Raw genomic sequence first — 22516 nt, forward strand, 5'->3', positions numbered from 1 at the left:
CCATTGAATGAGGGACATTTTAGACTGAGTAACATAACCAAAAAAGGAGCACTCCCTCTCTCAAAATACACTTAGAAAGTACTTGATTTCAAGCGGGTGACAGGATTTGAACTTGAGAAATTGTCTAATAAGGGACAATTTTGCCTGAGTAACATATTCGAAAAAAGAGTCCTCTACCCTCAAAATACTCTTTGAAAGCACTTGATTTAAAGGGGGCATCAGGATTTGAACCTGGGACCTCTTGATCTGCAGTCAAATGCTCTACCACTGAGCTATACCCCCTCTGCTTGAAACTGTCTAAAGGCCGAAAAATTGTCTAATAAGGTACATTATAGCTGGAGATCAACAAAAACTAATGAAGAACACTCTCTCTCTGAAAACATACCCATAAAGTATTTGATTTGAAGATGACAAATATATTACAATCTGAGACCTATTGATCTGAAGTCTATTGCACTTCCACCTCTGATAGGAACTGTCTGACAGAGAAAAACCATTGAATGAGGGACATTTTAGACTGAGTAACATAACCAAAAAAGGAGCACTCCCTCTCTCAAGATACACTTAGAAAGTACTTGATTTCAAGGGGGGCGCCAGGATTTGATACTGAGAAATTGTCTAACAAGGGAGATTTTAGCTTGTGATCAACATAACCTAATAAAGAAAACTCTCTCTTTGAAAACGTACCCATAAAGTGTTTGATTTCAAGTTGACAAAAAAATTACAATCTGAGACCTATTGATCTGAAGTCTATTGCACTTCCTCCTCTGATAGGAACTGTCTGACAGAGAAAAACCATTGAATGAGGGACATTTTAGACTGAGTAACATAACCAAAAAAGGAGCACTCCCTCTCTCAAAATACACTTAGAAAGTACTTGATTTCAAGGGGGTGACAGGATTTGAACTTGAGAAATTGTCTAATAATGGACAATTTTGCCTGAGTAACATATTCGAAAAAAGAGTCCTCTACCCTCAAAATACTCTTTGAAAGCACTTGATTTAAAGGGGGCATCAGGATTTGAACCTGGGACCTCTTGATCTGCAGTCAAATGCTCTACCACTGAGCTATACCCCCTCTGCTAGAAACTGTCTAAAGGCGGAAAAATTGTCTAATAAGGGACATTATAGCTGGAGATCAACAAAAACTAATGAAGAACACTCTCTCTCTGAAAACATACCCATAAAGTATTTGATTTGAAGATGAAAAATATATTACAATCTGAGACCTATTGATCTGAAGTCTGTTGCACTTCCACCTCTGTTAGGAACTGTCTGACAGAGAAAAAACATGTAATGAGGGACATTTTAGCAGAGCACTCCCTCTCTCAAGAAACACTGAGAAAGTACTTGATTTCAAGGGGGGCGCCAGGATTTGATACTGAGAAATTGTCTAACAAGGGAGATTTTAGCTTGTGATCAACATAACCTAATAAAGAAAACTCTCTCTTTGAAAACGTACCCATAAAGTGTTTGATTTCAAGTTGACAAAAAAATTACAATCTGAGACCTATTGATCTGAAGTCTATTGCACTTCCTCCTCTGATAGGAACTGTCTGACAGAGAAAAACCATTGAATGAGGGACATTTTAGACTGAGTAACATAACCAAAAAAGGAGCACTCCCTCTCTCAAAATACACTTAGAAAGTACTTGATTTCAAGCGGGTGACAGGATTTGAACTTGAGAAATTGTTTAATAAGGGACAATTTTGCCTGAGTAACATATTCGAAAAAAGAGTCCTCTACCCTCAAAATACTCTTTGAAAGCACTTGATTTAAAGGGGGCATCAGGATTTGAACCTGGGACCTCTTGATCTGCAGTCAAATGCTCTACCACTGAGCTATACCCCCTCTGCTTGAAACTGTCTAAAGGCCGAAAAATTGTCTAATAAGAGACATTATGGCTGGAGATCAACAAAAACTAATGAAGAACACTCTCTCTCTGAAAACATACCCATAAAGTATTTGATTTGAAGATGACAAATATATTACAATCTGAGACCTATTGATCTGAAGTCTATTGCACTTCCACCTCTGATAGGAACTGTCTGACAGAGAAAAACCATTGAATGAGGGACATTTTAGACTGAGTAACATAACCAAAAAAGGAGCACTCCCTCTCTCAAGATACACTTAGAAAGTACTTGATTTCAAGGGGGGCGCCAGGATTTGATACTGAGAAATTGTCTAACAAGGGAGATTTTAGCTTGTGATCAACATAACCTAATAAAGAAAACTCTCTCTTTGAAAACGTACCCATAAAGTGTTTGATTTCAAGTTGACAAAAAAATTACAATCTGAGACCTATTGATCTGAAGTCTATTGCACTTCCTCCTCTGATAGGAACTGTCTGACAGAGAAAAACCATTGAATGAGGGACATTTTAGACTGAGTAACATAACCAAAAAAGGAGCACTCCCTCTCTCAAGAAACACTGAGAAAGTACTTGATTTCATTTCAAGGGGGGCGCCAGGATTTGATAGGAACTGTCTGACAGAGAAAAACCATTGAATGAGGGACATTTTAGACTGAGTAACATAACCAAAAAAGGAGCACTCCCTCTCTCAAAATACACTTAGAAAGTACTTGATTTCAAGGGGGTGACAGGATTTGAACTTGAGAAATTGTCTAATAAGGGACAATTTTGCCTGAGTAACATATCGAAAAAAGAGTCCTCTACCCTCAAAATACTCTTTGAAAGCACTTGATTTAAAGGGGGCATCAGGGTTTGAACCTGGGACCTCTTGATCTACAGTCACATGCTTGATCTACAGTCACAGTCACAGCCTCACATGCTCTACCACTGAGCTATACCCCCTCTGCTAGAAACTGTCTAAAGGCGGAAAAATTGTCTAATAAGGGACATAATAGCTGGAGATCGACAAAAACTAATAAAGAAAACTCTCTCTTTGAAAACGTACCCATAAAGTGCTTGATTTCAAGTTGACAAAAAAATTACAATCTGAGACCTATTGATCTGAAGTCTGTTGCACTTCCTCCTCTGATAGGAACTGTCTGACAGAGAAAAACCATTGAATGAGGGACATTTTAGACTGAGTAACATAACCAATAAAGGAGCACTCCCTCTCTCAAGATACACTTAGAAAGTACTTGATTTCAAGGGGGGCGCCAGGATTTGACACTGAGAAATTGTCTAATAAGGGACAATTTTCCCTGAGTAACATATTCGAAAAAAGAGTCCTCTACCCTCAAAATACTCTTTGAAAGCACTTGATTTAAAGGGGGCATCAGGATTTGAACCTGGGACCTCTTGATCTGCAGTCAAATGCTCTACCACTGAGCTATACCCCCTCTGCTTGAAACTGTCTAAAGGCCGAAAAATTGTCTAATAAGGGACATTATAGCTGGAGATCAACAAAAACTAATGAAGAACACTCTCTCTCTGAAAACATACCCATAAAGTATTTGATTTGAAGATGACAAATATATTACAATCTGAGACCTATTGATCTGAAGTCTATTGCACTTCCACCTCTGATAGGAACTGTCTGACAGAGAAAAACCATTGAATGAGGGACATTTTAGACTGAGTAACATAACCAAAAAAGGAGCACTCCCTCTCTCAAGATACACTTAGAAAGTACTTGATTTTAAGGGGGGCGCCAGGATTTGATACTGAGAAATTGTCTAACAAGGGAGATTTTAGCTTGTGATCAACATAACCTAATAAAGAAAACTCTCTCTTTGAAAATGTACCCATAAAGTGTTTGATTTCAAGTTGACAAAAAAATTACAATCTGAGACCTATTGATCTGAAGTCTATTGCACTTCCTCCTCTGATAGGAACTGTCTGACAGAGAAAAACCATTGAATGAGGGACATTTTAGACTGAGTAACATAACCAAAAAAGGAGCACTCCCTCTCTCAAAATACACTTAGAAAGTACTTGATTTCAAGGGGGTGACAGGATTTGAACTTGAGAAATTGTCTAATAAGGGACAATTTTGCCTGAGTAACATATCGAAAAAAGAGTCCTCTACCCTCAAAATACTCTTTGAAAGCACTTGATTTAAAGGGGGCATCAGTGTTTGAAGCTGGGACCTCTTGATCTACAGTCACATGCTTGATCTACAGTCACAGTCACAGCCTCACATGCTCTACCACTGAGCTATACCCCCTCTGCTAGAAACTGTCTAAAGGCGGAAAAATTGTCTAATAAGGGACATAATAGCTGGAGATCGACAAAAACTGATAAAGAACACTCTCTCTCTGAAAACATACCCATAAAGTATTTGATTTGAAGATGACAAATAAATTACAATCTGAGACCTATTGATCTGAAGTCTGTTGCACTTCCACCTCTGTTAGGAACTGTCTGACAGAGAAAAACCATCTAATGAGGGACATTTTAGCAGAGCACTCCCTCTCTCAAGAAACACTGAGAAAGTACTTGATTTCAAGGGGGGCGCCAGGATGTGATACTGAGAAATTGTCTAACAAGGGAGATTTTAGCTTGTGATCAACATAACCTAATAAAGAAAACTCTCTCTTTGAAAACGTACCCATAAAGTGTTTGATTTCAAGTTGACAAAAAATTACAATCTGAGACCTATTGATCTGAAGTCTATTGCACTTCCTCCTCTGATAGGAACTGTCTGACAGAGAAAAACCATTGAATGAGGGACATTTTAGACTGAGTAACATAACCAAAAAAGGAGCACTCCCTCTCTCAAAATACACTTAGAAAGTACTTGATTTCAAGGGGGTGACAGGATTTGAATTTGAGAAATTGTCTAATAAGGGACAATTTTGCCTGAGTAACATATTCGGAAAAAAAGTCCTCTACCCTCAAAATACTCTTTGAAAGCTCTTGATTTTAAGGGGGCATCAGGGTTTGAACCTGGGACCTCTTGATCTGCAGTCAAAGACTCTACCACTGAGCTATACCCCCCATGCTAGAACCTGTCTAAAGGCGGAAAAATTGTCTAATAAGGGACATAATAGCTGGAGATCGACAAAAACTAATAAAGAAAACTCTCTCTTTGAAAACGTACCCATAAAGTATTTGATTTGAAGATGACAAATATATTACAATCTGAGACCTATTGATCTGAAGTCTGTTGCACTTCCAACCCTGTTAGGAACTGTCTGACAGAGAAAAACCATCTAATGAGGGACATTTTAGCAGAGCACTCCCTCTCTCAAGAAACACTGAGAAAGTACTTGATTTCAAGGGGGGCGCCAGGATTTGATACTGAGAAATTGTCTAACAAGGGAGATTTTAGCTTGTGATCAACATAACCTAATAAAGAAAACTCTCTCTTTGAAAACGTACCCATAAAGTGTTTGATTTCAAGTTGACAAAAAAATTACAATCTGAGACCTATTGATCTGAAGTCTATTGCACTTCCTCCTCTGATAGGAACTGTCTGACAGAGAAAAACCATTGAATGAGGGACATTTTAGACTGAGTAACATAACCAAAAAAGGAGCACTCCCTCTCTCAAGAAACACTGAGAAAGTACTTGATTTCATTTCAAGGGGGGCGCCAGGATTTGATAGGAACTGTCTGACAGAGAAAAACCATTGAATGAGGGACATTTTAGACTGAGTAACATAACCAAAAAAGGAGCACTCCCTCTCTCAAAATACACTTAGAAAGTACTTGATTTCAAGGGGGTGACAGGATTTGAACTTGAGAAATTGTCTAATAAGGGACAATTTTGCCTGAGTAACATATCGAAAAAAGAGTCCTCTACCCTCAAAATACTCTTTGAAAGCACTTGATTTAAAGGGGGCATCAGGGTTTGAACCTGGGACCTCTTGATCTACAGTCACATGCTTGATCTACAGTCACAGTCACAGCCTCACATGCTCTACCACTGAGCTATACCCCCTCTGCTAGAAACTGTCTAAAGGCGGAAAAATTGTCTAATAAGGGACATAATAGCTGGAGATCGACAAAAACTAATAAAGAAAACTCTCTCTTTGAAAACGTACCCATAAAGTGCTTGATTTCAAGTTGACAAAAAAATTACAATCTGAGACCTATTGATCTGAAGTCTGTTGCACTTCCTCCTCTGATAGGAACTGTCTGACAGAGAAAAACCATTGAATGAGGGACATTTTAGACTGAGTAACATAACCAATAAAGGAGCACTCCCTCTCTCAAGATACACTTAGAAAGTACTTGATTTCAAGGGGGGCGCCAGGATTTGACACTGAGAAATTGTCTAATAAGGGACAATTTTCCCTGAGTAACATATTCGAAAAAAGAGTCCTCTACCCTCAAAATACTCTTTGAAAGCACTTGATTTAAAGGGGGCATCAGGATTTGAACCTGGGACCTCTTGATCTGCAGTCAAATGCTCTACCACTGAGCTATACCCCCTCTGCTTGAAACTGTCTAAAGGCCGAAAAATTGTCTAATAAGGGACATTATAGCTGGAGATCAACAAAAACTAATGAAGAACACTCTCTCTCTGAAAACATACCCATAAAGTATTTGATTTGAAGATGACAAATATATTACAATCTGAGACCTATTGATCTGAAGTCTATTGCACTTCCACCTCTGATAGGAACTGTCTGACAGAGAAAAACCATTGAATGAGGGACATTTTAGACTGAGTAACATAACCAAAAAAGGAGCACTCCCTCTCTCAAGATACACTTAGAAAGTACTTGATTTTAAGGGGGGCGCCAGGATTTGATACTGAGAAATTGTCTAACAAGGGAGATTTTAGCTTGTGATCAACATAACCTAATAAAGAAAACTCTCTCTTTGAAAATGTACCCATAAAGTGTTTGATTTCAAGTTGACAAAAAAATTACAATCTGAGACCTATTGATCTGAAGTCTATTGCACTTCCTCCTCTGATAGGAACTGTCTGACAGAGAAAAACCATTGAATGAGGGACATTTTAGACTGAGTAACATAACCAAAAAAGGAGCACTCCCTCTCTCAAAATACACTTAGAAAGTACTTGATTTCAAGGGGGTGACAGGATTTGAACTTGAGAAATTGTCTAATAAGGGACAATTTTGCCTGAGTAACATATCGAAAAAAGAGTCCTCTACCCTCAAAATACTCTTTGAAAGCACTTGATTTAAAGGGGGCATCAGTGTTTGAAGCTGGGACCTCTTGATCTACAGTCACATGCTTGATCTACAGTCACAGTCACAGCCTCACATGCTCTACCACTGAGCTATACCCCCTCTGCTAGAAACTGTCTAAAGGCGGAAAAATTGTCTAATAAGGGACATAATAGCTGGAGATCGACAAAAACTGATAAAGAACACTCTCTCTCTGAAAACATACCCATAAAGTATTTGATTTGAAGATGACAAATAAATTACAATCTGAGACCTATTGATCTGAAGTCTGTTGCACTTCCACCTCTGTTAGGAACTGTCTGACAGAGAAAAACCATCTAATGAGGGACATTTTAGCAGAGCACTCCCTCTCTCAAGAAACACTGAGAAAGTACTTGATTTCAAGGGGGGCGCCAGGATGTGATACTGAGAAATTGTCTAACAAGGGAGATTTTAGCTTGTGATCAACATAACCTAATAAAGAAAACTCTCTCTTTGAAAACGTACCCATAAAGTGTTTGATTTCAAGTTGACAAAAAAATTACAATCTGAGACCTATTGATCTGAAGTCTATTGCACTTCCTCCTCTGATAGGAACTGTCTGACAGAGAAAAACCATTGAATGAGGGACATTTTAGACTGAGTAACATAACCAAAAAAGGAGCACTCCCTCTCTCAAAATACACTTAGAAAGTACTTGATTTCAAGGGGGTGACAGGATTTGAACTTGAGAAATTGTCTAATAAGGGACAATTTTGCCTGAGTAACATATTCGGAAAAAAAGTCCTCTACCCTCAAAATACTCTTTGAAAGCTCTTGATTTTAAGGGGGCATCAGGGTTTGAACCTGGGACCTCTTGATCTGCAGTCAAAGACTCTACCACTGAGCTATACCCCCCATGCTAGAACCTGTCTAAAGGCGGAAAAATTGTCTAATAAGGGACATAATAGCTGGAGATCGACAAAAACTAATAAAGAAAACTCTCTCTTTGAAAACGTACCCATAAAGTATTTGATTTGAAGATGACAAATATATTACAATCTGAGACCTATTGATCTGAAGTCTATTGCACTTCCACCTCTGATAGGAACTGTCTGACAGAGAAAAACCATTGAATGAGGGACATTTTAGACTGAGTAACATAACCAAAAAAGGAGCACTCCCTCTCTCAAGATACACTTAGAAAGTACTTGATTTCAAGGGGCTGCCAGGATTTGAACGTGAGAAATTGTCTAATAAGGGACAATTTTGCCTGAGTAACATATTCGAAAAAAGAGTCCTCTACCCTCGAAATACTCTTTGAAAGCACTTGATTTAAAGGGGGAATCAGGATTTGAACCTGGGACCTCTTGATCTGCAGTCAAATGCTCTACCACTGAGCTATACCCCCTCTGCTAGAAACTGTCTAAAGGCGGAAAAATGGTCAAATAAGGGACATAATAGCTGGAGATCGACAAAAACTAATAAAGAACACTCTCTCTCTGAAAACATACCCATAAAGTATTTGATTTGAAGATGACAAATATATTACAATCTGAGACCTATTGATCTGAAGTCTGTTGCACTTCCACCTCTGTTAGGAACTGTCTGACAGAGAAAAACCATCTAATGAGGGACATTTTAGCAGAGCACTCCCTCTCTCAAGAAACACTGAGAAAGTACTTGATTTCAAGGGGGGCGCCAGGATTTGATACTGAGAAATTGTCTAACAAGGGAGATTTTAGCTTGTGATCCCTCTCTCAAAATACACATAGAAAGTACTTGATTTCAAGCGGGTGACAGGATTTGAACTTGAGAAATTGTCTAATAAGGGACAATTTTGACTGAGTAACATATTCGAAAAAAGAGTCCTCTACCCTCAAAATACTCTTTGAAAGCACTTGATTTAAAGGGGGCATCAGGATTTGAACCTGGGACCTCTTGATCTGCAGTCAAATGCTCTACCACTGAGCTATACCCCCTCTGTTTGAGACTGTCTAAAGGCCGAAAAATTGTCTAATAAGGGACATTATAGCTGGAGATCAACAAAAACTAATGAAGAACACTCTCTCTCTGAAAACATACCCATAAAGTATTTGATTTGAAGATGACAAATATATTACAATCTGAGACCTATTGATCTGAAGTCTATTGCACTTCCACCTCTGATAGGAACTGTCTGACAGAGAAAAACCATTGAATGAGGGACATTTTAGACTGAGTAACATAACCAAAAAAGGAGCACTCCCTCTCTCAAAATACACATAGAAAGTACTTGATTTCAAGCGGGTGACAGGATTTGAACTTGAGAAATTGTCTAATAAGGGACAATTTTGACTGAGTAACATATTCGAAAAAAGAGTCCTCTACCCTCAAAATACTCTTTGAAAGCACTTGATTTAAAGGGGGCATCAGGATTTGAACCTGGGACCTCTTGATCTGCAGTCAAATGCTCTACCACTGAGCTATACCCCCTCTGCTTGAAACTGTCTAAAGGCCGAAAAATTGTCTAATAAGGGACATTCTAGCTGGAGATCAACAAAAACTAATGAAGAACACTCTCTCTCTGAAAACATACCCATAAAGTATTTGATTTGAAGATGACAAATATATTACAATCTGAGACCTATTGATCTGAAGTCTATTGCACTTCCACCTCTGATAGGAACTGTCTGACAGAGAAAAACCATTGAATGAGGGACATTTTAGACTGAGTAACATAACCAAAAAAGGAGCACTCCCTCTCTCAAGATACACTTAGAAAGTACTTGATTTTAAGGGGGGCGCCAGGATTTGATACTGAGAAATTGTCTAACAAGGGAGATTTTAGCTTGTGATCAACATAACCTAATAAAGAAAACTCTCTCTTTGAAAATGTACCCATAAAGTGTTTGATTTCAAGTTGACAAAAAAATTACAATCTGAGACCTATTGATCTGAAGTCTATTGCACTTCCTCCTCTGATAGGAACTGTCTGACAGAGAAAAACCATTGAATGAGGGACATTTTAGACTGAGTAACATAACCAAAAAAGGAGCACTCCCTCTCTCAAAATACACTTAGAAAGTACTTGATTTCAAGCAGGTGACAGGATTTGAACTTGAGAAATTGTCTAATAAGGGACAATTTTGCCTGAGTAACATATTCGAAAAAAGAGTCCTCTACCCTCAAAATACTATTTGAAAGCACTTGATTTAAAGGGGGCATCAGGATTTGAACCTGGGACCTCTTGATCTGCAGTCAAAAGCTCTACCACTGAGCTATACCCCTCTGCTTGAAACTGTCTAAAGGCCGAAAAATTGTCTAATAAGGGACATTATAGCTGGAGATCAACAAAAACTAATGAAGAACACTCTCTCTCTGAAAACATACCCATAAAGTATTTGATTTGAAGATGACAAATATATTACAATCTGAGACCTATTGATCTGAAGTCTATTGCACTTCCACCTCTGATAGGAACTGTCTGACAGAGAAAAACCATTGAATGAGGGACATTTTAGACTGAGTAACATAACCAAAAAAGGAGCACTCCCTCTCTCAAGATACACTTAGAAAGTACTTGATTTCAAGGGGGGCGCCAGGATTTGATACTGAGAAATTGTCTAACAAGGGAGATTTTAGCTTGTGATCAACATAACCTAATAAAGAAAACTCTCTCTTTGAAAATGTTACCATAAAGTTTTTGATTTCAAGTTGACAAAAAAATTACAATCTGAGACCTATTGATCTGAAGTCTATTGCACTTCCTCCTCTGATAGGAACTGTCTGACAGAGAAAAAACATTGAATGAGGGACATTTTAGACTGAGTAACATAACCAAAAAAGGAGCACTCCCTCTCTCAAAATACACTTAGAAAGTACTTGATTTCAAGCGGGTGACAGGATTTGAACTTGAGAAATTGTCTAATAAGGGACAATTTTGCCTGAGTAACATATTCGAAAAAAGAGTCCTCTACCCTCAAAATACTCTTTGAAAGCACTTGATTTAAAGGGGGCATCAGGATTTGAACCTGGGACCTCTTGATCTGCAGTCAAATGCTCTACCACTGAGCTATACCCCCTCTGCTTGAAACTGTCTAAAGGCCGAAAAATTGTCTAATAAGGGACATTATAGCTGGAGATCAACAAAAACTAATGAAGAACACTCTCTCTCTGAAAACATACCCATAAAGTATTTGATTTGAAGATGACAAATATATTACAATCTGAGACCTACTGATCTGAAGTCTGTTGCACTTCCACCTCTGTTAGGAACTGTCTGACAGAGAAAAAACATGTAATGAGGGACATTTTAGCAGAGCACTCCCTCTCTCAAGAAACACTGAGAAAGTACTTGATTTCAAGGGGGGCGCCAGGATTTGATACTGAGAAATTGTCTAACAAGGGAGATTTTAGCTTGTGATCAACATAACCTAATAAAGAAAACTCTCTCTTTGAAAACGTACCCATAAAGTGTTTGATTTCAAGTTGACAAAAAAATTACAATCTGAGACCTATTGAGCTGAAGTCTATTGCACTTCCTCCTCTGATAGGAACTGTCTGACAGAGAAAAACCATTGAATGAGGGACATTTTAGACTGAGTAACATAACCAAAAAAGGAGCACTCCCTCTCTCAAGATACACTTAGAAAGTACTTGATTTCAAGGGGGGCGCCAGGATTTGATCCTGAGAAATTGTCTAACAAGGGAGATTTTAGCTTGTGATCAACATAACCTAATAAAGAAAACTCTCTCTTTGAAAATGTACCCATAAAGTGTTTGATTTCAAGTTGACAAAAAAATGACAATCTGAGACCTATTGATCTGAAGTCTATTGCACTTCCTCCTCTGATAGGAACTGTCTGACAGAGAAAAACCATTTGAATGAGGGACATTTTAGACTGAGATCGACAAAAACTAATATAGAACACTCTCTCTCTCTGAAAACATACCCATAAAGTAATTGATTTCTTGATGACAAAAGTATTACAATCTGAGACCTATTGATCTGAAGTCTGTTGCACTTCCACCTCTGTTAGGAACTGTCTGACAGAGAAAAAACATCTAATGAGGGACATTTTAGCAGAGCACTCCCTCTCTCAAGAAACACTGAGAAAGTACTTGATTTCAAGGGGGGCGCCAGGATTTGATACTGAGAAATAGTCTAACAAGGGAGATTTTAGCTTGTGATCAACATAACCTAATAAAGAAAACTCTCTCTTTGAAAACGTACCCATAAAGTGTTTGATTTCAAGTTGACAAAAAAATTACAATCTGAGACCTATTGATCTGAAGTCTATTGCACTTCCTCCTCTGATAGGAACTGTCTGACAGAGAAAAACCATTGAATGAGGGACATTTTAGACTGAGTAACATAACCAAAAAAGGAGCACTCCCTCTCTCAAAATACACTTAGAAAGTACTTGATTTCAAGGGGGTGACAGGATTTGAACTTGAGAAATTGTCTAATAAGGGACAATTTTGCCTGAGTAACATATTCGGAAAAAAAGTCCTCTACCCTCAAAATACTCTTTGAAAGCTCTTGATTTTAAGGGGGCATCAGGGTTTGAACCTGGGACCTCTTGATCTGCAGTCAAAGACTCTACCACTGAGCTATACCCCCCCTGCTAGAAACTGTCTAAAGGCGGAAAAATTGTCTAATAAGGGACATAATAGCTGGAGATCGACAAAAACTAATAAAGAAAACTCTCTCTTTGAAAACGTACCCATAAAGTGCTTGATTTCAAGTTGACAAAAAAATTACAATCTGAGACCTATTGATCTGAAGTCTATTGCACTTCCTCCTCTGATAGGAACTGTCTGACAGAGAAAAACCATTGAATGAGGGACATTTTAGACTGAGTAACATAACCAATAAAGGAGCACTCCCTCTCTCAAGATACACTTAGAAAGTACTTGATTTCAAGGGGGGCGCCAGGATTTGACACTGAGAAATTGTCTAATAAGGGACAATTTTCCCTGAGTAACATATTCGAAAAAAGAGTCCTCTACCCTCAAAATACTCTTTGAAAGCACTTGATTTAAAGGGGGCATCAGGATTTGAACCTGGGACCTCTTGATCTGCAGTCAAATGCTCTACCACTGAGCTATACCCCCTCTGCTAGAAACTGTCTAAAGGCGGAAAAATTGTCTAATAAGGGACATAATAGCTGGAGATCGACAAAAACTAATATAGAACACTCTCTCTCTGAAAACATACCCATAAAGTAATTGATTTCTTGATGACAATAATATTACCATCTGAGACCTATTGATCTGAAGTCTGTTGCACTTCCACCTCTGTTAGGAACTGTCTGACAGAGAAAAAACATCTAATGAGGGACATTTTTGCAGAGCACTCCCTCTCTCAAGAAACACTGAGAAAGTACTTAATTTCAAGGGGGCGCCAGTATTCGATCCTGAGAAATTGTCTAATAAGGGAGATTTTAGCTTGTGATCAACATAACCTAATAAAGAAAACTGTCTCTTTGAAAACTTACCCATAAAGTGTTTGATTTCAAGTTGACAAAAAAATTACAATCTGAGACATATTGATCTGAAGTCTATTGCACTTCCACCTCTGATAGGAACTGTCTGACAGAGAAAAACCATTGAATGAGGGACATTTTAGACTGAGTAACATAACCAAAAAATGAGCACTCCCTCTCTCAAAATACACTTAGAAAGTACTTGATTTCAAGGGGGTGACAGGATTTGAACGTGAGAAATTGTCTAATAAGGGACAATTTTGCCTGAGTAACATATTCGGAAAAAAAGTCCTCTACCCTCAAAATACTCTTAGAAAGCTCTTGATTTTAAGAGGGCATCAGAATTTGAACCTGGGACCTCTTGATCTGCAGTCAAATGCTCTACCACTGAGGTATACCCCCTCTGCTAGAAACTGTCTAAAGGCAGAAAAATTGTCAAATAAGGGACATTATAGCTGGAGATCAACAAAAACTAATATAGAACACTCTCTCTCTCTGAAATCATACCCATAAAGTATTTGATTTCAAGATGACAATAATATTACCATCTGAGACCTATTGATCTGAAGTCTGTTGCACTTCCACCTCTGTTAGGAACTGTCTGACAGAGAAAAAACATCTAATGAGGGACATTTTTGCAGAGCACTCCCTCTCTCAAGAAACACTGAGAAAGTACTTAATTTCAAGGGGGCGCCAGTATTCGATCCTGAGAAATTGTCTAATAAGGGAGATTTTAGCTTGTGATCAACATAACCTAATAAAGAAAACTGTCTCTTTGAAAACATACCCATAAAGTGTTTGATTTCAAGTTGACAAAAAAATTACAATCTGAGACCTATTGATCTGAAGTCTATTGCACTTCCACCTTTGATAGGAACTGTCTGACAGAGAAAAAACATTGAATGAGGGACATTTTAGACTGAGTAACATAACCAAAAAAGGAGCACTCCCTCTCTCAAAATACACTTAGAAAGTACTTGATTTCAAGGGGCTGCCAGGATTTGAACGTGAGAAATTGTCTAATAAGGGACAATTTTGCCTGAGTAACATATTCGAAAAAAGAGTCCTCTACCCTCAAAATACTCTTTGAAAGCACTTGATTTAAAGGGGGCATCAGGATTTGAACCTGGGACCTCTTGATCTGCAGTCAAATGCCCTACCACTGAGCTATAACACCTCTGCTAGAAACTGTCTAAAGGCGGAAAAATTGTCAAATAAGGGACATTATAGCTGGAGATCAACAAAAACTAATATAGAACACTCTCTCTCTCTGAAAACATACCCATAAAGTATTTGATTTCAAGATGACAAATATATTACAATCTGAGACCTATTGATCTGAAGTCTGTTGCACTTCCACCTCTGTTAGGAACTTTCTGACAGAGAAAAACCATCTAATGAGGGACATTTTAGCAGAGCACTCCCTCTCTCAAGATACACTTAGAAAGTAGTTGATTTCAAGGGGGCGCCAGTATTTGATCCTGAGAAATTGTCTAATAAGGGAGATTTTAGCTTGTGATCAACATAACCTAATAAAGAAAACTGTCTCTTTGAAAACTTACCCATAAAGTGTTTGATTTCAAGTTGACAAAAAAATTACAATCTGAGACATATTGATCTGAAGTCTATTGCACTTCCACCTCTGATAGGAACTGTCTGACAGAGAAAAACCATTGAATGAGGGACATTTTAGACTGAGTAACATAACCAAAAAATGAGCACTCCCTCTCTCAAAATACACTTAGAAAGTACTTGATTTCAAGGGGGTGACAGGATTTGAACATGAGAAATTGTCTAATAAGGGACAATTTTGCCTGAGTAACATATTCGGAAAAAAAGTCCTCTACCCTCAAAATACTCTTAGAAAGCTCTTGATTTTAAGAGGGCATCAGAATTTGAACCTGGGACCTCTTGATCTGCAGTCAAATGCTCTACCACTGAGGTATACCCCCTCTGCTAGAAACTGTCTAAAGGCAGAAAAATTGTCAAATAAGGGACATTATAGCTGGAGATCAACAAAAACTAATATAGAACACTCTCTCTCTCTGAAATCATACCCATAAAGTATTTGATTTCAAGATGACAATAATATTACCATCTGAGACCTATTGATCTGAAGTCTGTTGCACTTCCACCTCTGTTAGGAACTGTCTGACAGAGAAAAAACATCTAATGAGGGACATTTTTGCAGAGCACTCCCTCTCTCAAGAAACACTGAGAAAGTACTTAATTTCAAGGGGGCGCCAGTATTCGATCCTGAGAAATTGTCTAATAAGGGAGATTTTAGCTTGTGATCAACATAACCTAATAAAGAAAACTGTCTCTTTGAAAACATACCCATAAAGTGTTTGATTTCAAGTTGACAAAAAAATTACAATCTGAGACCTATTGATCTGAAGTCTATTGTACTTCCACCTTTGATAGGAACTGTCTGACAGAGAAAAAACATTGAATGAGGGACATTTTAGACTGAGTAACATAACCAAAAAAGGAGCACTCCCTCTCTCAAAATACACTTAGAAAGTACTTGATTTCAAGGGGCTGCCAGGATTTGAACGTGAGAAATTGTCTAATAAGGGACAATTTTGCCTGAGTAACATATTCGAAAAAAGAGTCCTCTACCCTCAAAATACTCTTTGAAAGCACTTGATTTAAAGGGGGCATCAGGATTTGAACCTGGGACCTCTTGATCTGCAGTCAAATGCCCTACCACTGAGCTATACCCCCTCTGCTAGAAACTGTCTAAAGGCGGAAAAATTGTCAAATAAGGGACATTATAGCTGGAGATCAACAAAAACTAATATAGAACACTCTCTCTCTCTGAAAACATACCCATAAAGTATTTGATTTCAAGATGACAAATATATTACAATCTGAGACCTATTGATCTGAAGTCTGTTGCACTTCCACCTCTGTTAGGAACTTTCTGACAGAGAAAAACCATCTAATGAGGGACATTTTAGCAGAGCACTCCCTCTCTCAAGATACACTTAGAAAGTAGTTGATTTCAAGGGGGCGCCAGTATTTGATCCTGAGAAATTGTCTAATAAGGGAGATTTTAGCTTGTGATCAACATAACCTAATAAAGAAAACTGTCTCTTTGAAAACTTACCCATAAAGTGTTTGATTTCAAGTTGACAAAAAAATTACAATCTGAGACATATTGATCTGAAGTCTATTGCACTTCCACCTCTGATAGGAACTGTCTGACAGAGAAAAACCATTGAATGAGGGACATTTTAGACTGAGTAACATAACCAAAAAATGAGCACTCCCTCTCTCAAAATACACTTAGAAAGTACTTGATTTCAAGGGGGTGACAGGATTTGAACGTGAGAAATTGTCTAATAAGGGACAATTTTGCCTGAGTAACATATTCGGAAAAAAAGTCCTCTACCCTCAAAATACTCTTAGAAAGCTCTTGATTTTAAGAGGGCATCAGAATTTGAACCTGGGACCTCTTGATCTGCAGTCAAATGCTCTACCACTGAGGTATACCCCCTCTGCTAGAAACTGTCTAAAGGCAGAAAAATTGTCAAATAAGGGACATTATAGCTGGAGATCAACAAAAACTAATATAGAACACTCTCTCTCTCTGAAATCATACCCATAAAGTATTTGATTTCAAGATGACAAATATATTACAATCTGAGACCTATTGATCTGAAGTCTGTTGCACTTCCACCTCTGTTAGGAACTGTCTGACAGAGAAAAAACATGTAATGAGGGACATTTTAGCAGAGCACTCCCTCTCTCAAGAAACACTGAGAAAGTACTTGATTTCAAGGGGGGCGCCAGGATTTGATACTGAGAAATTGTCTAACAAGGGAGATTTTAGCTTGTGATCAACATAACCTAATAAAGAAAACTCTCTCTTTGAAAACGTACCCATAAAGTGTTTGATTTCAAGTTGACAAAAAAATTACAATCTGAGACCTATTGAGCTGAAGTCTATTGCACTTCCTCCTCTGATAGGAACTGTCTGACAGAGAAAAACCATTGAATGAGGGACATTTTAGACTGAGTAACATAACCAAAAAAGGAGCACTCCCTCTCTCAAGATACACTTAGAAAGTACTTGATTTCAAGGGGGGCGCCAGGATTTGATACTGAGAAATTGTCTAACAAGGGAGATTTTAGCTTGTGATCAACATAACCTAATAAAGAAAACTCTCTCTTTGAAAATGTACCCATAAAGTGTTTGATTTCAAGTTGACAAAAAAATTACAATCTGAGACCTATTGATCTGAAGTCTATTGCACTTCCTCCTCTGATAGGAACTGTCTGACAGAGAAAAACCATTTGAATGAGGGACATTTTAGACTGAGATCGACAAAAACTAATATAGAACACTCTCTCTCTCTGAAAACATACCCATAAAGTAATTGATTTCTTGATGACAAAAGTATTACAATCTGAGACCTATTGATCTGAAGTCTGTTGCACTTCCACCTCTGTTAGGAACTGTCTGACAGAGAAAAACCATCTAATGAGGGACATTTTAGCAGAGCACTCCCTCTCTCAAGAAACACTGAGAAAGTACTTGATTTCAAGGGGGGCGCCAGGATTTGATACTGAGAAATTGTCTAACAAGGGAGATTTTAGCTTGTGATCAACATAACCTAATAAAGAAAACTCTCTCTTTGAAAACGTACCCATAAAGTGTTTGATTTCAAGTTGACAAAAAAATTACAATCTGAGACCTATTGATCTGAAGTCTATTGCACTTCCTCCTCTGATAGGAACTGTCTGACAGAGAAAAACCATTGAATGAGGGACATTTTAGACTGAGTAACATAACCAAAAAAGGAGCACTCCCTCTCTCAAAATACACTTAGAAAGTACTTGATTTCAAGGGGGTGACAGGATTTGAACTTGAGAAATTGTCTAATAAGGGACAATTTTGCCTGAGTAACATATTCGGAAAAAAAGTCCTCTACCCTCAAAATACTCTTTGAAAGCACTTGATTTAAAGGGGGCATCAGGATTTGAACCTGGGACCTCTTGATCTGCAGTCAAATGCTCTACCACTGAGCTATACCCCCTCTGCTTGAAACTGTCTAAAGGCCGAAAAATTGTCTAATAAGGGACATTATAGCTGGAGATCAACAAAAACTAATGAAGAACACTCTCTCTCTGAAAACATACCCATAAAGTATTTGATTTGAAGATGACAAATATATTACAATCTGAGACCTATTGATCTGAAGTCTGTTGCACTTCCACCTCTGTTAGGAACTGTCTGACAGAGAAAAAACATGTAATGAGGGACATTTTAGCAGAGCACTCCCTCTCTCAAGAAACACTGAGAAAGTACTTGATTTCAAGGGGGGCGCCAGGATTTGATACTGAGAAATTGTCTAACAAGGGAGATTTTAGCTTGTGATCAACATAACCTAATAAAGAAAACTCTCTCTTTGAAAACGTACCCATAAAGTGTTTGATTTCAAGTTGACAAAAAAATTACAATCTGAGACCTATTGAGCTGAAGTCTATTGCACTTCCTCCTCTGATAGGAACTGTCTGACAGAGAAAAACCATTGAATGAGGGACATTTTAGACTGAGTAACATAACCAAAAAAGGAGCACTCCCTCTCTCAAGATACACTTAGAAAGTACTTGATTTCAAGGGGGGCGCCAGGATTTGATACTGAGAAATTGTCTAACAAGGGAGATTTTAGCTTGTGATCAACATAACCTAATAAAGAAAACTCTCTCTTTGAAAATGTACCCATAAAGTGTTTGATTTCAAGTTGACAAAAAAATTACAATCTGAGACCTATTGATCTGAAGTCTATTGCACTTCCTCCTCTGATAGGAACTGTCTGACAGAGAAAAACCATTTGAATGAGGGACATTTTAGACTGAGATCGACAAAAACTAATATAGAACACTCTCTCTCTCTGAAAACATACCCATAAAGTAATTGATTTCTTGATGACAAAAGTATTACAATCTGAGACCTATTGATCTGAAGTCTGTTGCACTTCCACCTCTGTTAGGAACTGTCTGACAGAGAAAAACCATCTAATGAGGGACATTTTAGCAGAGCACTCCCTCTCTCAAGAAACACTGAGAAAGTACTTGATTTCAAGGGGGGCGCCAGGATTTGATACTGAGAAATTGTCTAACAAGGGAGATTTTAGCTTGTGATCAACATAACCTAATAAAGAAAACTCTCTCTTTGAAAACGTACCCATAAAGTGTTTGATTTCAAGTTGACAAAAAAATTACAATCTGAGACCTATTGATCTGAAGTCTATTGCACTTCCTCCTCTGATAGGAACTGTCTGACAGAGAAAAACCATTGAATGAGGGACATTTTAGACTGAGTAACATAACCAAAAAAGGAGCACTCCCTCTCTCAAAATACACTTAGAAAGTACTTGATTTCAAGGGGGTGACAGGATTTGAACTTGAGAAATTGTCTAATAAGGGACAATTTTGCCTGAGTAACATATTCGGAAAAAAAGTCCTCTACCCTCAAAATACTCTTTGAAAGCTCTTGATTTTAAGGGGGCATCAGGGTTTGAACCTGGGACCTCTTGATCTGCAGTCAAAGACTCTACCACTGAGCTATACCCCCCCTGCTAGAAACTGTCTAAAGGCGGAAAAATTGTCTAATAAGGGACATAATAGCTGGAGATCGACAAAAACTAATAAAGAAAACTCTCTCTTTGAAAACGTACCCATAAAGTGCTTGATTTCAAGTTGACAAAAAAATTACAATCTGAGACCTATTGATCTGAAGTCTATTGCACTTCCTCCTCTGATAGGAACTGTCTGACAGAGAAAAACCATTGAATGAGGGACATTTTAGACTGAGTAACATAACCAATAAAGGAGCACTCCCTCTCTCAAGATACACTTAGAAAGTACTTGATTTCAAGGGGGGCGCCAGGATTTGACACTGAGAAATTGTCTAATAAGGGACAATTTTCCCTGAGTAACATATTCGAAAAAAGAGTCCTCTACCCTCAAAATACTCTTTGAAAGCACTTGATTTAAAGGGGGCATCAGGATTTGAACCTGGGACCTCTTGATCTGCAGTCAAATGCTCTACCACTGAGCTATACCCCCTCTGCTAGAAACTGTCTAAAGGCGGAAAAATGGTCAAATAAGGGACATAATAGCTGGAGATCGACAAAAACTAATAAAGAACACTCTCTCTCTGAAAACATACCCATAAAGTAATTGATTTCTTGATGACAATAATATTACCATCTGAGACCTATTTATCTGAAATCTGTTGCACTTCCACCTCTGTTAGGAACTGTCTGACAGAGAAAAACCATCTAATGAGGGACATTTTTGCAGAGCACTCCCTCTCTCAAGAAACACTGAGAAAGTACTTGATTTCAAGGGGGCGCCAGTATTTGATCCTGAGAAATTGTCTAATAAGGGAGATTTTAGCTTGTGATCAACATAACCTAATAAAGAAAACTCTCTCTTTGAAAACGTACCCATAAAGTGTTTGATTTCAAGTTGACAAAAAATTACAATCTGAGACCTATTGATCTTAAGTCTATTGCACTTCCACCTCTGATAGGAACTATCTGACAGAGAAAAAACATTGAATGAGGGACATTTTAGACTGAGTAACATAACCAAAAAAGGAGCACTCCCTCTCTCAAAATACACTTAGAAAGTACTTGATTTCAAGGGGGTGACAGGATTTGAACGTGAGAAATTGTCTAATAAGGGACAATTTTGCCTGAGTAACATATTCGGAAAAAAAGTCCTCAACCCTCAAAATACTCTTAGAAAGCTCTTGATTTTAAGGGGGCATCAGAATTTGAACCTGGGACCTCTTGATCTGCAGTCAAATGCTCTACCACTGAGCTACACCCCCTCTGCTAGAAACTGTCTAAAGGCGGAAAAATTGTCAAATAAGGGACATTATAGCTGGAGATCAACAAAAACTTATATAGAACACTCTCTCTCTCTGAAAACATACCCATAAAGTATTTGATTTCAAGATGACAAATATATTACAATCTGAGACCTATTGATCTGAAGTCTGTTGCACTTCCACCTCTGTTAGGAACTGTCTGACAGAGAAAAAACATCTAATGAGGGACATTTTAGCAGAGCACTCCCTCTCTCAAGATACACTTAGAAAGTAGTTGATTTCAAGGGGGCGCCAGTATTTGATCCTGAGAAATTGTCTAATAAGGGAGATTTTAGCTTGTGATCAACATAACCTAATAAAGAAAACTCTCTCTTTGAAAACGTACCCATAAAGTGTTTGATTTCAAGTTGACAAAAAATTACAATCTGAGACATATTGATCTTAAGTCTATTGCACTTCCACCTCTGATAGGAACTATCTGACAGAGAAAAAACATTGAATGAGGGACATTTTAGACTGAGTAACATAACCAAAAAAGGAGCACTCCCTCTCTCAAGATACACTTAGAAAGTACTTGATTTCAAGGGGGTGCCAGGATTTGAACGTGAGAAATTGTCTAATAAGGGACAATTTTGCCTGAGTAACATATTCGAAAAAAGAGTCCTCTACCCTCAAAATACTCTTTGAAAGCACTTGATTTAAAGGGGGTATCAGGATTTGAACCTGGGACCTCTTGATCTGCAGTCAAATGCTCTACCACTGAGCTATACCCCCTCTGCTAGAAACTGTCTAAAGGCGGAAAAATGGTCAAATAAGGGACATAATAGCTGGAGATCGACAAAAACTAATAAAGAACACTCTCTCTCTGAAAACATACCCATAAAGTAATTGATTTCTTGATGACAATAATATTACCATCTGAGACCTATTTATCTGAAGTCTGTTGCACTTCCACCTCTGTTAGGAACTGTCTGACAGAGAAAAACCATCTAATGAGGGACATTTTTGCAGAGCACTCCCTCTCTCAAGAAACACTGAGAAAGTACTTGATTTCAAGGGGGCGCCAGTATTTGATCCTGAGAAATTGTCTAATAAGGGAGATTTTAGCTTGTGATCAACATAACCTAATAAAGAAAACTCTCTCTTTGAAAACGTACCC

The 22516-nt window shown here is 38.1% G+C and overlaps 13 non-coding genes across 13 annotated transcripts; all 13 read right to left on the reverse strand.

The window, feature by feature from the left end:
- Nucleotides 1-210: 210 nt before the first annotated feature.
- Nucleotides 211-282, reverse strand: trnac-gca (transfer RNA cysteine (anticodon GCA)). The gene has a single exon. It is a non-coding gene; the product is annotated as a tRNA-Cys (tRNA).
- Nucleotides 283-1005: 723 nt separating this feature from the next.
- On the reverse strand, nt 1006-1077 carry trnac-gca (transfer RNA cysteine (anticodon GCA)). Its single transcript has one exon. It is a non-coding gene; the product is annotated as a tRNA-Cys (tRNA).
- A 702-nt stretch (nt 1078-1779) lies between these two features.
- On the reverse strand, nt 1780-1851 carry trnac-gca (transfer RNA cysteine (anticodon GCA)). The gene has a single exon. It is a non-coding gene; the product is annotated as a tRNA-Cys (tRNA).
- A 1389-nt stretch (nt 1852-3240) lies between these two features.
- On the reverse strand, nt 3241-3312 carry trnac-gca (transfer RNA cysteine (anticodon GCA)). Its single transcript has one exon. It is a non-coding gene; the product is annotated as a tRNA-Cys (tRNA).
- Nucleotides 3313-6280: 2968 nt separating this feature from the next.
- On the reverse strand, nt 6281-6352 carry trnac-gca (transfer RNA cysteine (anticodon GCA)). Its single transcript has one exon. It is a non-coding gene; the product is annotated as a tRNA-Cys (tRNA).
- A 2022-nt stretch (nt 6353-8374) lies between these two features.
- Nucleotides 8375-8446, reverse strand: trnac-gca (transfer RNA cysteine (anticodon GCA)). The gene has a single exon. It is a non-coding gene; the product is annotated as a tRNA-Cys (tRNA).
- Nucleotides 8447-8945: 499 nt separating this feature from the next.
- On the reverse strand, nt 8946-9017 carry trnac-gca (transfer RNA cysteine (anticodon GCA)). The gene has a single exon. It is a non-coding gene; the product is annotated as a tRNA-Cys (tRNA).
- Nucleotides 9018-9438: 421 nt separating this feature from the next.
- Nucleotides 9439-9510, reverse strand: trnac-gca (transfer RNA cysteine (anticodon GCA)). Its single transcript has one exon. It is a non-coding gene; the product is annotated as a tRNA-Cys (tRNA).
- Nucleotides 9511-11027: 1517 nt separating this feature from the next.
- On the reverse strand, nt 11028-11099 carry trnac-gca (transfer RNA cysteine (anticodon GCA)). Its single transcript has one exon. It is a non-coding gene; the product is annotated as a tRNA-Cys (tRNA).
- A 1963-nt stretch (nt 11100-13062) lies between these two features.
- Nucleotides 13063-13134, reverse strand: trnac-gca (transfer RNA cysteine (anticodon GCA)). The gene has a single exon. It is a non-coding gene; the product is annotated as a tRNA-Cys (tRNA).
- Nucleotides 13135-18478: 5344 nt separating this feature from the next.
- Nucleotides 18479-18550, reverse strand: trnac-gca (transfer RNA cysteine (anticodon GCA)). Its single transcript has one exon. It is a non-coding gene; the product is annotated as a tRNA-Cys (tRNA).
- Nucleotides 18551-20513: 1963 nt separating this feature from the next.
- On the reverse strand, nt 20514-20585 carry trnac-gca (transfer RNA cysteine (anticodon GCA)). The gene has a single exon. It is a non-coding gene; the product is annotated as a tRNA-Cys (tRNA).
- Nucleotides 20586-22059: 1474 nt separating this feature from the next.
- trnac-gca (transfer RNA cysteine (anticodon GCA)) lies at nt 22060-22131 on the reverse strand. Its single transcript has one exon. It is a non-coding gene; the product is annotated as a tRNA-Cys (tRNA).
- Between the last annotated feature and the right edge of the window lie 385 nt (nt 22132-22516).

The sequence above is a fragment of the Oncorhynchus mykiss genome, chromosome 25 (assembly GCF_057628025.1).
Source record: "Oncorhynchus mykiss isolate SJ-2025 chromosome 25, ASM5762802v1, whole genome shotgun sequence".
Classification (NCBI taxonomy): domain Eukaryota; kingdom Metazoa; phylum Chordata; class Actinopteri; order Salmoniformes; family Salmonidae; genus Oncorhynchus; species Oncorhynchus mykiss.